Raw genomic sequence first — 15,526 nt, 5'->3', positions numbered from 1 at the left:
AGGCTAATTTTTTTGTATTTTTAGTACAGACAGGGTGTCACCATGTTGGGCAGGCTGGTCTCAAACTCTTGATCTCAAGTGGTCTGCCCACCTCTGCCTTCCAAAGTGCCGAGCCACAGATTACAAGCCATGGATTGTAAACCACTGATTACAAGCGTGAGCCACCGCTCCCGGCCACATGTATTACTTTTTAGAATCCCCAACAGAATGAAGTCCTAACATACCTAAATTATAATTTCTGAACACTCTTTCAGTAACATATGTAAAGGCACAAGAAATGCTAAAAGAGGCCAGGCATGGTGGCTGATACCTGTAATCCCAACACTTTGGGAGGCCAAGGTGGGGGGCGGGTGTGGATCACCTGAGGTGAGGAGTTCGAGACCAGCCTGACCAACATAGCGAAACCCCATCTCTACTAAAAATACAAAAGTTAGCTGGGAGTGGTGGCAGGCACCTGTAATCCCAGATACTCGGGAGGCTGAGGCAGGAGAATCGCTGAGAGGTGGAAGTTGCAGCCAGCCGAGACCAAGCCGCTGCACTCCAGCTTGGGTAACAGAGGGAAACTCCAAGAAAGAAAGAAAAAAAAAAAAAAAAAAAAAAAAAAAAAAAGCTAAGGCTTTTTTGTATTCCTGGTCTACTTCATTAAAATGTAATCTTTGAAGGGTGTTGTAGCCAGCTCTTTGGGCCGCTAGAGTTATAAGGAATGCATTGCTTCCCTCCAGGGCAAAGAGTAGCATTGAAAAATAGCATAATAGTTGTGACATGAATGTTTCAGGCATGGCTTCAATTTGACACATCAGAATATCTAAGAATTCTAAAGACTGCTCTACTGCCACTGCGCCAGATTTTTTTTTATTGCTCCACCGACTATAGGAAATTTTTACTGAATTTAGGTTTAATGAAATAACTGACTTATAAACTCTTAAAGGGGATAGAAAATTCGCCAGAGATATCAGTTCCTCCTGAAAAAGGCTATTTTCTCAATAAAATTTTTCTGAAGATACGTTACTGATTTCAGGTAGAATTTTAAATTCTCCATAAAAACAGAAACAAACAAAATGACTAACTGACAAAAACTAATAAAAGTGTGCTCAAATTTACTGACAAGATCATGGGTACATTTAAATAATTAGACCCTACTTTTTTTAAGTAAAAAAGAAAAAAACCTAAAATTTCAAAGGGGTCTTTATTTTTGAGGAAACAAAAGCCACTTTTGACCAACTGTCCCCCATATACACACACCCTGGTCCCCCAACCACCCGTCAGGAGGGCACTGTCAAGGCTCCTAAGAGAGCGGAGACTGTGTGGTCTCACCGGGGCGGGGCGGGGCGCAGGCTCTGGAACCACAGGGTCCGGATCGGTCTCATGCCAGCCCTCCTGACCAGTAGCCAGAGGGACAGGGAAGGAGCGGAGGGCCCGGGGTGTCCCACGGGCTGGTCCTTGCAGAGAGGAGGCTGGGGCACGGGCTTCCCGCTCTGGGAAGTTTGTTTCCGCTGCCCAGGAGGGCTCTGCAGCTGCCAGGGAGGGAACGCAGCCAGGAGGAGGCGCCAAGCCAGGCGACCCAGGAGCCCTGGGTGGTGTGGGCTAGGTGGCGGGGATCAGAGAATCGGGGAGAAGGAGCCCGCCCACAGCCGCTTCTAGCTCTGCCAGCCTAGGTAAGGAGCCGGCCTCTTTTCCCACCAGATTCCGGGGGGCGCTCTCTTCCCGCCGGTGCCGGAGCCGGGCGCGGGGGTCGCCACCCTCTGGGAGACTGAGGACGCCCCGCCCCCGCCCTCGCGCTCAGCCTGGCGGTGACCGTGGTGGCCGGCACCGCCTTGGAGCCCTGAGCAAGGACAGCGCGGTGTGCGGGGAGTAGCAGGCGGGGAAGCAGGCCGCCGGCACTGAGGAGGGTCCGGGGCCCTGCAGGGGACGCTGGGGAACTGGCCGCAGGCGCCTGGGTGGGGAAAAGGCGCCGCGTGTAAGTGGCACTGCCAGGTTAGTCCCGGGTTCTGTTGCCACTCCTCCAGAAGATCACTGCTTGAGCCGGGACAGCGGTTGTGTGGCGCCAGCAGCTGCAGGGCCACCACTCAAGTGTGACGCCCTAGCGGGGATCCTGGCCCGTGGCGTCCACAGACCCTGCTCCTAGGCCCCAAAGCCAGAGGTTGGAATTTGGAGGGTGGATGTGCAGAAGTCAACTGAAGCCCAGCCCCTGCCCGCCAGTGGCCAGTGTGATGCGGTGACACTCTAGTGCCACCACTGCACCTACCCTACTCAAGCCTGGTGGGCTAAGGGATTTGTCTGCCCCATGGGGTGCACACCCATCACCAGGGAGAGGTAAGGGGGGAGATGTCCCAGGAATGTAGGGCTACGGGCAGTCAGGGTCCTGCGAGAAAAGGAGGGTCTTCTAGGAGGCGACCCTAGGCCAGAGAAGGAGAGGGTGCTCCAAGCCCGCCTTGGAAAGTTGATGCTGTCCCCGAGGTGTGGCACTGGCAACTCCCAGCCAAATCGCCAAGCACTCTGTGTGCCATCTGCCCTGCACACACACTGCCAGACTCCGGGCTACCAACTAGAGAGGGGTGACCTGGAGAGCGACTGCCAAGAGCCTGTTCCCCTGGAAACAGGCAACCCCAGCCTGGGCAAGGGGTGCACGGACACCCCAATCCCCGGCCTGGAAACCATGCATAGGGAGGCCCTGGAAGGATGAGCGAGGGGAATTGGAGTGGAGCAGGTGGCCCAGGGGGTCCCTGAGTGATTTAAAGGTGAATAAACTGGGAGTGGAGCCGTCCCATTGGCGGAAAGGTTGGGTGTGGGTAGGCTTGGAGGGCGACGCCTGGCTAGACTCTTGGTTTCCATTTTGAACCTCAGTTTCCTCCCTTGTCCCAAACAATGAGTACGGCAGAGCTGTTTTGATAATTAGGCCAGATATTCCTGGTGAGCATTTATATTAGCCTGCCTGGTCTCTGGATTTTTTCTTTCCTGACTTTGTAAGGAAACTCTACTGCCCAATGTGTACTCTTGGGGAGTGAGTTGGGGAGGCAGGAACACAGGACTCTCACCTTTGGCTTCAGAATCCCTTCTGGGCGCCCCCTCCCCTTAGGGTCAATTAAAGCACATAGCTGGCAACAAATCTCCTACCCAAGACACCTGAAGAGTCCAAAACAAGACGCGCTGCTTTCCTGACCCCAGGGCCTCATCTCACCCCCAAATTAAAATCCCTTAGGGTGGTCAGCTTCAGACAGAAGTCTAAATTTGATTTTTGTTCTCTGGAGTTGACCCAAAGCCCTTAAGATGGAGTGTTGCTCCCCCTCCATCCCAGCCTGTGCCTCCACCAGTGCATTGGGGGACCTTAACTGTGGTAACCTGGAATTGGGAACAAGGTGCCCCAGCAGAAAATGTGGTCGTCCCCAGCAGGCTGGCCTCGTGGACATCAGTCTTGGGGCAAGGGACTCAGGGCAGGGAGAGACTCTCACCCCCGACTTTCACATGCTGCAGTCATTTAATGGAATGTGGTTGCCTGTCTGGGTCTCCCGGCTTCAGGAAGGGATTTTTACCTTGTGCCACAGTGGGAGAAATTGAGGTACAAGGCCAGTGAGTGACAAAATCAGAAAGACTTTGTGACTGGGAAATGTTCCTCAGGCTCCACAAGGCCCCTGCAAGATTCAGCAGCCTTTGGGCTGCTGCAGCAGCGGACTGTTCTTGGCATGTGGCACCCTGGGTGACTTCAGCACCTTGTGGGGCAAGGGTGGGGTTTCTGGCAAAAAAAATGGTGCTGTGGGGTAGGGAGATAATTATTGCTTTCCCTGGCCTTGGCAGAGTTTTGTTCTTTGATGTATGTGAGGACAAATGTCTGTGTAGGTAGAGGTGGGTTCCCTCTCTTCTTGATCAAGAGAGAACCCATGTGGAGGCTGCTTAGGGGATTATGGGCCATGTGTGTGCCTGACAGCTGGGTGGGGCATCTGGGGACTCAGCTGGCCTGTGCCCTGCTTCCACTTCCCCAGGGAGAGTCAGACCAGGCACTCTTAGTACCCACTCATAACCAGTCCCACACTTTTTCACCTGGCATCGCCCTGCCTGACTCCCTCAACTGAACCTCTACTGGGGTAAAATTGCAGGAGGCAGGGAACCTGCTGCCCACCTCTGCCTTAAGTCAGAGTTCCTGGCCTCTCTTGGCACCTAGCAGACAAACTGTGATCTTGTCAAGGGTCAGCTCTCAGCTTAGCGCGGGGCCCTTCCTCGTCTGCCACCCTACACTGGTGGAGGCTTCAGTCATGGCTGGTGTCTGGGCTGGTCCATGTCCCTTCCCAGATCCCAGGAGAGGAGCAGATCCTGAAAGAGGATCTAAATTTCTCAGCTCATCTGAGCCCTCAGTCACTACCCTGAAACACGCACTCTGGTTTTCTTACCCTGAGTCCCTGCTTGCTCCTGCCCATCTGGCTATCCCAGGCAGGTGACTGGGTTTCTGCCCCATGTCTGGTTGGGCTGTGAGGGTCACTGGCCGGCCACCTTTCAGAAGGCACCATCTGGCAGTGGGCAGATGGTCATTGTGGTCTCTCAGGTCCAGAAACAGCCTCTGCCACAGCCTGCTGGGCTCTCTTGATCACCCTGTGGGTCACCACCAACCCTGGGAGGCCTGGGAGGGCAGCTCACAGCTCTGGGAGATGCCTCTTCCTAGCTTCTGCCCACACTGCTCCCACCGTGCCTCAGTGTCCTCCTCTGAGGGATGGATGTGTCTTGGAGAGGGGCTCCCTCCCTCCTCTGTCCTGGGCCCCTGGTGCCTCCCTCTGACAGATGCTGACCCAGACACCCCATGAATCTTCACAGGAAGGCAGCTCCCACCACAGCCCCCAAGAAAAAGGAAAGACAATTGGGTTGTGAGGAAGGAGGTGCAGCAGCCCTAGACACCAAGATGGGCAGGAGGAGAAGCCTCTAGAACTCTATCCTTATTAGGTGCCCACCAGGTCCTGAAACACTGCATAGGGTGGCCTAGGGCCTCAGATTCTAGTGGGCAGACACCACCCCACTGCCTTCTAGGTTCTCCACACTGTGGGCATCTAAGTTCACCCTCCTGGAAAACTGCTACTAATGGCTGTCCTGGCTCATCCACCCAACTGGGATGCCCGCTGGTTTCTGGACCATGCCCTTGTGGGTCTGCCTCAGTGTGCCTCCTTTGGAGGGTAGGGGCTTCCCTGGAAGATGCCCTCATGCCTTGAAGTTCTACAGGCCAGATTGGAGCACCCTGGGCCTCTTAACAGGAGTAGCAGCTTGGAGGAAGCAGACAAAAAAAGGGAGGAGACACACAGAATGCCCATGGTTTGAGGCACATGGTGTTGATGCTTGTGGAGTCCAGTCCAGCCCAGGCAGGAGTCCTCAAAAAGCCAACACTCTCCCTCCACAGAAGGGGAAACTGAGTCTGGAGTTAGCCAAAAGGACCCATTGAAGGGGTTGGGTCAGATGGGTCTCTGTTCCTCACCTCTGCTGTGACCTTCATGTGCCAGGGTTCCCCTACTGGACTCAGCCGCAGAAGATGGACAAAAAACTGCTGGCCATGCCAGCTGTTGAACCCATTCACTTTCACTGTGTGGCCACCAGCAATCCAACACTCTCCATTTCCTGGCTGGAGAACCATAAGGAAGTCCATGAAGTGCATCACATCAGGGCATCAAGGTCGGCCTGGTGGTGGAGGCATGACCTTTGACCTGGGCAAAGGTGAGTGTTGGGTCCAGGGTGGAGGGCTTTGCAGGGCAGGACCTGTGATCCAGTCCTCTCACCTGAGGATCCATCCACAGTAGTGGCGCCAGCTGTGGAGCCTGGTCATGGAGAGCCTGGTCAGTGGAGAATAATCTCCCCTTTGTGTTAGCTCATTCTGACACTGCTATAAAGAACTACCTGAGACTGAGTAATTTATGACGAAAAGAGGTTTAATTGACTCACGGTTCTACAGGCTATACAGGAAGCATGGCTGGGGAGGCTCAGGAAACTTACAATTGTGGTAGAAGGTGAAGAGGAAGCGGGACCATCCTACATGGCTGGAGCAGGAGGAAGAGAGAGTAAAGGGGGAAGTGCCACACACCAGATCTCATGAGAACTCACTATCGTATGAATAGCAAGGGGGAAGTGAAGTTCACCCCCATGATTCAATCACTGCCCATCAGGCTCCTTCTTCAACACCTGGGGATCACGATTTGACATGAGATTTGAGTGGAGACACAGAGCAAACCCATATCAGGCAGCATCCTGCAGGTGTATGCCCTGGACACGCTGGGCGAGAGCTGCAGGCAGAGGCAGGCAGTGAGGAATCTGTCCAGCCGTTGTGTGCCCCTACCCTTTGCTGTCCTCACTGGCCCATCCTACATATATGGCTGCTGCTCAGCCTGATGGTGGTGCTGGGCAGTGAGATGGAGCTCCACTGTGCAGTGTGAAGTGGCTTAGCATGTGGAGGTGAACAGCAGGAAGGTGGGCACTGATGGCATGTCCTACCTCACCATGCTCAAGGTGGATGTCACTGCTGGATGGATGCAAGGGGTGGGCAGGCTTGTTACCAGCGGAAGAGATCCGAGTTACTGGGGGGCGAGTTTGTGTGGTGTTTGGACGAACAGAGGCAAGATGGCGCAGTTCCAGGCTCTTCACCGTCAACTTTCCCGCACCTGGGAAAGACACAGGTCGACTGCCCAGGCGCAACCCGACCTCCGACGGAGAAAAACTGGAACCCGCCTAGCCACGCCTACCACCCGCCCCCGACCCGCCTATGTCCCGCCCACTGCCCTCCCACTCCCAGGCCCAGGACATAAAAGCCGATCCCGGCGGGCGCCCTGCGCAAACTTCCTCAGCCCCCACTCCTGTCCGGACTGCATTAGGAACCTCGCCCGAGAGCTCCACCGGGCGACTCCCTCGGCCTCCCCTACCGGAGACCAACGGACCTCACCCCTCCCCCACAAAGCTGGCTGACCAAAAAATAAATTTGCAGTTTTGCTCCTAGCCTTGCCTACTTGCTGGTCCTTTAATACTCGCCCTGGTGAGCCTAGAAAGCGAATCGGTTTTCTAGAAAGCAAATCAGTTTCCTAGAAAGCAAATCAGTTTCCTAGAAAGCAAATCATGTGGGTCTCCAGCAATTTCAATTTTTGCCTCCCCAGAAGAAAGAATTCGACTGAAGGAGCAGAAAAGAGACCAAGGCAAGTTTCAAAGCAGGAGTGGAAGTTTATTTAAAAGGTTTTAGAGCAGGAAAGAAAGGAAAGAACGCTTGGAAGAGATACAAATGGGTGCCTGAAGGTCAAAGAGGGGGGAAAAAAGGGGCCTTTAACTTTGATCCTGGGACTAATTTATAGACTCACCTCTTTCCCCTAGGGTGGGCATTCTGCAGGTGTGATGCCCTCCTTACTCTTGGGAATTGAACACATGCAGTGTATTTAGGAACTTAAAATGCATGCCCATCTGAGGCTTTCTTCTTTTCTCTGGTAGAGTGTACCCAGAAGACCATACTTTGCAATTTTTGTCTGTCAGTGTGCATGCCCAGGAAGTTGCTTTTCCCTGGGGCCTGCCTTTAGTTAACACTTAAGTGTTAACAGGTGTGGACCATCGGGAACTGGCCTCTTCCTGGCTTTCACTGCCAATTTATCACTTTCAGTGAGGCAATGCCATAATTACCAAACCATCACCTAACATTTTTAGTGGGTGAGGTGGGGGCGAGCCCTCTCCTGCCCCTATCATGTCTATCTATTTACCTATAACAGGCTGTGCTGTGGGGGCTCCACTTTACTGAAATCTACCACCATTACAGAAGTTTTAAAGGAGCCAGTGAAAGACAAATTTGTGATACCAGCCAGGAGACAAAATCCTTTGTAGTGAGCAGTTCTGGATATGAATTTGCTACTGGTTTATAGCACCTTCTATAAACCACGGTCTGAAATTAGATGCAGTTCCTCCCAAAGTGAGAATATATGTGCCAGTGAATAACAATGGGAATCATTTCTGTGACTTTTGTTCCTCACAATTCTTTCAAAGACATTTCTTTCTCCCTCTGCAACTTTGTAGTCTCTGAATTCACTCACTGAGTAAAGAATTCCTTGAGTAAAGAATCCCATATATGTAGCAAACATACTTTTATCTTTCTTTTTTTTTTTTTGAGACAGAGTTTCACTCTTGTTGCTCAGGTTGGAGTGCCATGGTGCAATCTCGGCTAACTGCAACCTCCACCTCCCGAATTCAGATGATTCTCCTGCTTCAGCCTTCTGAGTAGCTGGGATTACAAGCACACCCCACCATGCCCGGCTAATTTTTGTATTTTTAGTAGAGACGCAGTTTTGCCATGTTGACCAGGCTGGTCTTGAACTCCTGACCTCAGATGATCTGCCTGCTAATGGCCTCCCAAAGTGCTGGGATTACAGGTGTTAGTCACTGCGCCTAGCCAACCTTATCTTAATGTTACTAGAAAAGGGTCTGAATCCATACCCCAAAAGAGGGTTCTTGCACCTCCCATAAGAAATAATTCAGAATGAGTTCATACAGTAAATCAAAAGCAAGTTTATTAGAGATGTAAAGAAACAAAAGAATGACTACTCCATAGACAGAGCGGTGAGATCAACTGCTTGATTGACTATACTTGTAGTTGTTTCTTGATTATATGCTAAACAAAGGGTAGATTATTCATGAGTTTTTCAGGAAAGGGGCAGAAATTTCCAGAACTGAGGTTTCTTCCCCCATTTTAGAGGCTACAGGGTAATTTCTAGATCTTGCCGTGGCATCTGTGAGCTGTCATGGCACTGGTGGTAGAGTCTTTTCGCATGCAAATGCATTATACTAGCATATAATGAGCAGTGAGAATGAGCATCACCATCTTGGTTTTGGTGGGTTCTGGCTGGCACCCACTGTGCTCCACCACTTGTGGGAGGGGGAGCATGCAGGTAAGTGGGTACGGGAGCTGAGACAAACACTTTTGGACCCTGGCAGGAGCAAACTCTGTACGGGCCCCATGGCAGCATGTAGTTCTTTAAGTTCTAGGGTATATGTGCACAACGTGCAGTTTGGTAAATATGTATACATGTGCCATGTTGGTGTGCCGCACCCATTAACTCGTCATTTACATTAGGTATATCTCCTAATGCTATCCCTCCCCACTCCCCCTATCCCATGACAGGCTCTGGTGTGTGATGTTCCCCTTCCTGTGCCCAAGTGTTCTCATTGTTCAATTCCCACCTATAAGTGAGAACATGCGGTGTTTGGTTTTCTGTTCTTGTGGTAGTTTGCTGAGAATGATGGTTTCCAGCTGCATCCATGTCCCTACAAAGGACATGAACTCGTCCTTTTTTATGGCTGCATAGTATGCCATGGTGTATATGCGCCACATTTCCAGTCTGTCATTGATGCACATTTGGGTTGGTTCCAAGTCTTTGCTATTGTGAATAGTGCCGCAATAAACATACATGTGCATGTGTCTTTATAGCAGCATGATTTATAATACTTTGGGTATATGCCCAGTAGATGGCTGGGTCAAATGGTATTTCTAGTTCTAGATCCTTGAAGAATTGCCACACTGTCTTCCATGGTTGAACTAGTTTACAGGCCCACCAACAGTATAAAAGTGTTCCTATTTCTCCACATCCTCTCCAGCATCTGTTGTTTCCTGACTTTTTAATGATCGCCATTCTAACTGATATAAGATGGTATCTCATTGTGGTTTTGATTTGCATTTCTCTGATGGCGAGTGATGATGAGCATTTTTTCACGTGTCTGTTGGCTGCATAAAGGTCTTCTTTTGAGNGTAGATTGCAAAAATTTTCTCCCATTCTATAGGTTGCCTGTTCACTCTGATGGTAGTTTCTTTTGCTGTGCAGAAGCTCTTTAGTTTAATTAGATCCCATTTGTCAATTTTGGCTTTTGTTGCCATTGCTTTTGGTGTTTTAGACATGAAGTCCTTGCCCATGCCTATGTCCTGAATAATATTGCCTAGGTTTTCTTCTAGGGTTTTTATGGTTTTAGGTCTAACATTTAAGTCTCTAATCCATCCTGAATTGATTTTTGTATAAGCTGTAAGGAAGGGATCCAGCTTCAGCTTTCTACATATGGCTAGCCAGTTTTCCCAGCACCATTTATTAAATAGGGAATCCTTTCCCCATTTCTTGTTTTTGTCAGGTTTGTCAAAGATCAGATGGTTGTAGATGTGTGATATTATTTCTGAGGGCTCTGTTCTGTTCCATTGGTCTATATCTGTTTTGGTACCAGTACCATGCTGTTTTGGTTATTGCCTGGCTGGTATTTTTTAAACCACATCCTGTTTTATCAGCAGTCTTTGTGACCTGTATCTTATGCTGGCCTTCTATCTCATCCTGATAGAAGGTTAGAATGTCTAACCTCCTGGGAATGCAGCCTAGTAGGTCTCAGCCTTATTTCACCCAGCTGCTATTTAAGATGGAGTCGCTTTGATTTTGAAGCAGAATATCTCTCTGACACCTTCACAGGTGGAAACTGGAGTGCACAGGTGCCAGCAGGGACAAACTCCACTCACTCAACCCACTGTGCTCCACCACTTGTGGGAGGGGGAGCATGCAGGTAAGTGGGTACAGGAGCTGAGACAAACACTTTTGGACCCTGGCAGGAGCAAACTCTGTATGGGCCCCATGGCAGCATCTAGCGGGTGCTCATGACTTCTGAAACCCCAGAAGGACTGTTAACAGTGCCCTTTTAGCTTTGCTGTCCATGGACAGCTTAAGTGTTAACAGTTCAATGGAGGGTCAGTGTGATAGCCTTTGGCACCCATACTCATGGCACCTGAGTTCTTATCTGGCACCCAGGAGGAATGAGGTTGCAAGAACAAATTGAAGATGGTAAATGTGAGATATTTTATTGCCGATCAAAGTGGCTCTCAGCTGGAAGGGGAGCAGAAAAGGATATTGGTAAGATCACCTTCCCCTGAAGTCTGGTCATCCCTGGCCAGACTTTTCTCTGAAATTATTCTGTCATGCTTTCTCTGTGAAGTCAAGCTCCTTCTCTCTAATGTCCAACCATAGTCTCCAATGTCCAGCTGCTTCTCCTCTCTTTGCTGGCTGAGCCTGGGGTTTTTATGGGCACAAGAAGGGGAGTAGGGTGGGACATGGGTGGTTTTGGAAAAGGCAACATTCAAGCGGGAAAACAGAGATGTAAATTTTCACTTTGAGCAGTGTTATCAGGCTTTTTGGCATGAAGGTGGGGCCCTAACCAGAGGTTGGCCCTCCCAGAATTTCTCTGCCTCCCGTCCCTATTTGAATGCCTCTGACATTAAGATCCACTATAACATTTGGGAAAAGTCTATTGGAATTATAGTTGATGAGAAATGGAAGAATTAGGATGGGCTGTTCTGAAAGGTATAGCATCAGTTACATTTGTGTTTACAAGTTTTTTATTAACCTATATTTGTTACTGATGAATATATATCATGTTTTATTCTGTCTAGTTTAAACATATACACTGGATAATAAAAGTGGTGCCTACTGTGAAAGAAAAATAAACCTCTGGACCCCCAAATCACTAAGCCAATGGAAAAGTCAAGCTGAAAACTATGTCAGGCAAACCTGCCTCCCATTTTATTTCTAAATAAGATAGCTACAAATATAAAAAGCTACATATTTTCCTCACAATTTGCCCATAAGGAAATTCCTTGGAATAAAGGGCAGACAGAACTCAAAGTCATCCCTCTGAGGCTCACCTGAGACAAATGCATATTTGATTGCTTCTTCTGCCCTATTGTTTATGTAAAAATGCAGATTCACTGAGGCAGAATAAATTTTATATTCAGTTAAGGGCTTATCAAGGACTCAAAATAATGTAATCTTTTGTCTCTTATCTACTTATGACCTGGAAGCCCCCAACTCTAGTTGTCTCACCTTACCAGATCAATCCAATGTACATCTTACACATATTGATTAATGTCTCATGTCTTCCTAAAATGTATGAAAGCAAGCTGTACCTCGACCACCTTGTGCACATGTCATCAGGACCTTCTGAGGCTGTGTCACAGGCATGTCTTTAACCCTGGCAAAATAAACTTTTTAAATTGATTGAGACCTGTCTTAGGTACCTTTTAGTTTACACAGCCAAGACCCTGCTAGCTGGCCACTACTGCACCCAGCTGATGCATCATCATTGCATGGGCTCTGGTTTCTTGATAACAATTGTTTTATTTGGGTAGCAGATGGGCCGATGTGTACCTGAGACTGCAGCACTGTGCTTTAGGTGATGTGGGATGTTCCAAGCGCCGACTTCTAGCCAGTCTATCCTGTGACTGTTTAAAATTCTTTAGTGTAGTGTGAAAATGAGAATAAACAGCTCCTGAATGCTAACAATGGCTGTCAGTACATTTAGGGTGATCTAAGGTAGCCACGCAGAAGTTCTGGGTCCTTTTGTGGCTCTTCTCTCAGCGGCTGGTGGAGTGGTTTTCTTGGTCTTGTGATCCAGGTTGTATGTACATAAGGGGAGTTGAGGGCAGGGTGGGGAAAAGAGAAGAGATCCAGATTCCTAGAGGAAATAGGCATGTAGACCAATGGAACAGAATAGCAAAACCAGATATAAAGCCAAATACTTTCAGCTAACTGATCTTTGACAAAGTAAACAAAAATATAAAGTGGGGAAAGGACACCCTATTAAAAAATTGTGCTTGGATAACTGGCAAGCCACATGTAGTAGAATAAAACTGAATTTTCACCTCTCACCTTACACAAAAACTAACTCAAGGCCGGACGCGGTGGCACATGCCTGTAATCTTAACACTTTGAAAGACAGAGGTGGTCAGATCACTTGAGGTCAGGAGTTCTAGACCAGCCTGGCCAACATGGTGAAACCCTGTCTCTACTAAAAATACAAAAATTAGTTGGGCGTGATGGTGGGCACTTGTAACTCCAGCTACTCAGGAGACTGAGGCAGCGAGAAGTGCTTGAACCCGGGAGCGGGAGGTTGCAGTTAGCCAAGATCACACCACTGCACTCCAGCCTGGGCGACACAGTAAGACTCCATCTGAAGAAAATAAAAATACAAAAATTAGCTGGTTGTGGTGGCACATGCTTGTAAACCCAACTACTCAGGAGGCTGAGTCATGAGAATCTCTTGAACCCTGGAGGCAGAGGCTGCAGTGAGCTGAGATCCTGCCACCGCACTCCAGCCTGGGTGACGGAACAACACTCTGTCTAAAAAAAACGTATATATAAAAAAATCAACTCAGGATGGATTGCAGACTTTAATCTAATACCTGAAACTATACACATTTTAGAAGATAATACAGAAAAAAATCTTCTAGACATTGGCTTAGGCAAAGAGTTTATTACCAAGTTCCCAAAACCAAATGCAACAAAAACAAAGATGAATAAATATGACTTAACTAAACTAAAAACCACAGTAAAAGAAATAATCTGAAGATAAAACAGACAACCCACAGAGAGGGAAAAAAATATTCACGAACTATCCATCCAACAAAGGACTAATATCCAGAATCTGCAAGAAACTCAAACAAACCTGCAAGAAAAAAACAAATAATCTCATTAAAAAGTGGGCTAAGCACATAAATAGATAATTCTCAAAAGAAGATATACAAATGGCCAAAAATGTATGAAAAAATGCTCAACATTACTAATTATCAGGGAAATACAAATCAAAATCACAATGTGGGCCAGGCATGGTGGCTCACGCCTGTAATCCCAGTACTTTGGGGGGCCGAGGCGGGTGGATCACGAAGTCAGGAGATGGAGACCATCCTAGCTCACACAGTGAAACCCCATCTCTACTAAAAATACCAAAGAATACCCAGGCGTGGTGGCACGCACCTGCACTCCCAGTTATTCGGGAGCCTGAAGCAGGAGAATCACTTGAACCTGGGAAGCGGAGGTAGCAGTGAGCTGAGATTGCACCACTGCACTCTAGACTTGGGTACAGAGCGAGACTCCATCTCAAAAAACAAAACAAAACAAAAACGAAAAACAAACAGAAAAAATACACAATGTGATACCACCTTACTCCTGCAAGAATGGCTATAACTAAAAAATCAGGCTGGGTTTAGTGGCTCACACTTGTATTCCAGCACTTTGGGAGGCTGAGGCAAGGAGATCACCTGAGGCCAGGAGTTTGAGACCAGCCTGGCCAACATGGTGAAATCCCATCTCTACTAAAAATACAAAAATTAGCCGGGTGATGTGGTGTGCACTTGTAGTCCCAGCTACTTGGGAGGCTGAGGCAGGAGAACTGCTTGAACCTGGGAGGCAGAGGTTGCAGTGAGCTGAGATCTTGCCACTGAACTCCAGCCTGGGTGACAGACCAAGACTCCATCTCAATATATATGCTATATATATTATATATGTATTTATATATAATAAAAAACAAAGTTGGTATATATGTGATGAAAGAGAACACTTTTCCACTGCTGATGTGAATGTTAACTGGTGCAATAAATACAGAGAACAGAATGGCGATTCCTTAAAGAACTAAAAGTTGAACTACCATTTGATCCAGCCATCTCAGTACTGGTTATCTACACAGAGGAAAATAAGTCATTACATGAAAAACACACTTGCACACACATGTTTATAACAGCGCAATTTGCAATAGTAAAAATATGGAAACAGCCTAAATGCCCATCAACCAAGTGGATAAAGAAAATAGGATATTTATACACACCATGGAATACTACCCAGCCATTAAAAGGAACAAAATAATGGCACTCATAGCAATCTGGATAAAGTTGGAGATCATTATTCTAAGTGAAGTAACTCAGGAATGGAAAACCAAGCATCGTTATGTTGTCACTTTTTAGTGGGGGCTAAACTATGAGGATGCAAAGGCATAAGAATTATGTAATATAATGGATTCTGAAAACTTGGGGGAAAGGGTGGGGGGCAGTGAGGGGTAAAAGACTACACATTGGGTACAGTGTACACTGCTGGGGAGATGATGCACCAAAATCTCACAAATCACCGCTAAAGAACTTATTCGTGTAACCAAACACCACCTCTATTGAAATAATAATGATAAAAACAAAAAACACAAACAACTCCCTAAGTTTAAGTTTATATGCTTTGGCCAATTTTTTTTTCTTCAGAAAGGATCTCCCTGTCACCCAGGATAGAATGTAGTGGCTTGACTACGGCTTGCTGCAGCCTCAGGCTTCCGGGCTTAGTCAATTCTCCTTCCTCAGCCTCCTGAATAGTTTGTATTACAGGTGCAGGCCACCATGCCCACATCATTTTTGTATCATGTGTAAACATAGGGTTTTGCCATGTTGCTCAGGCTGGTCTCACATTCCTGGGCTAAACAGTTTTTGTGTCTTGGTTTTTTAAAGTGCTGGGATTGCAAGCATGAGCTACCATGCCTGACTAGAATCTTATTTTTATATGACATAGAAAAGTTAAATATATTTAGATCTGTTAGTTAACAGAAAATTTGAGAAAACATTTTTATTAAAATACAAAATGGGCCGGGCGCAGTGGCTCAAGCCTGTAATCCCAGCACTTTGGGATGCCGAGACGGGCGTATCACGAGGTCAGGAGATCGAGACCATCCTGGCTAATTCAGTGAAACCCCGTCTCTACTAAAAATA

Source organism: Rhinopithecus bieti, unplaced genomic scaffold (genome assembly GCF_001698545.2).
Source record: "Rhinopithecus bieti isolate Rb0 unplaced genomic scaffold, ASM169854v2 scaffold_48678, whole genome shotgun sequence".
NCBI lineage: Eukaryota > Metazoa > Chordata > Mammalia > Primates > Cercopithecidae > Rhinopithecus > Rhinopithecus bieti.
The sequence above is the reverse complement of the archived record's forward strand: the minus strand, read 5'-3'. Positions refer to the sequence as shown.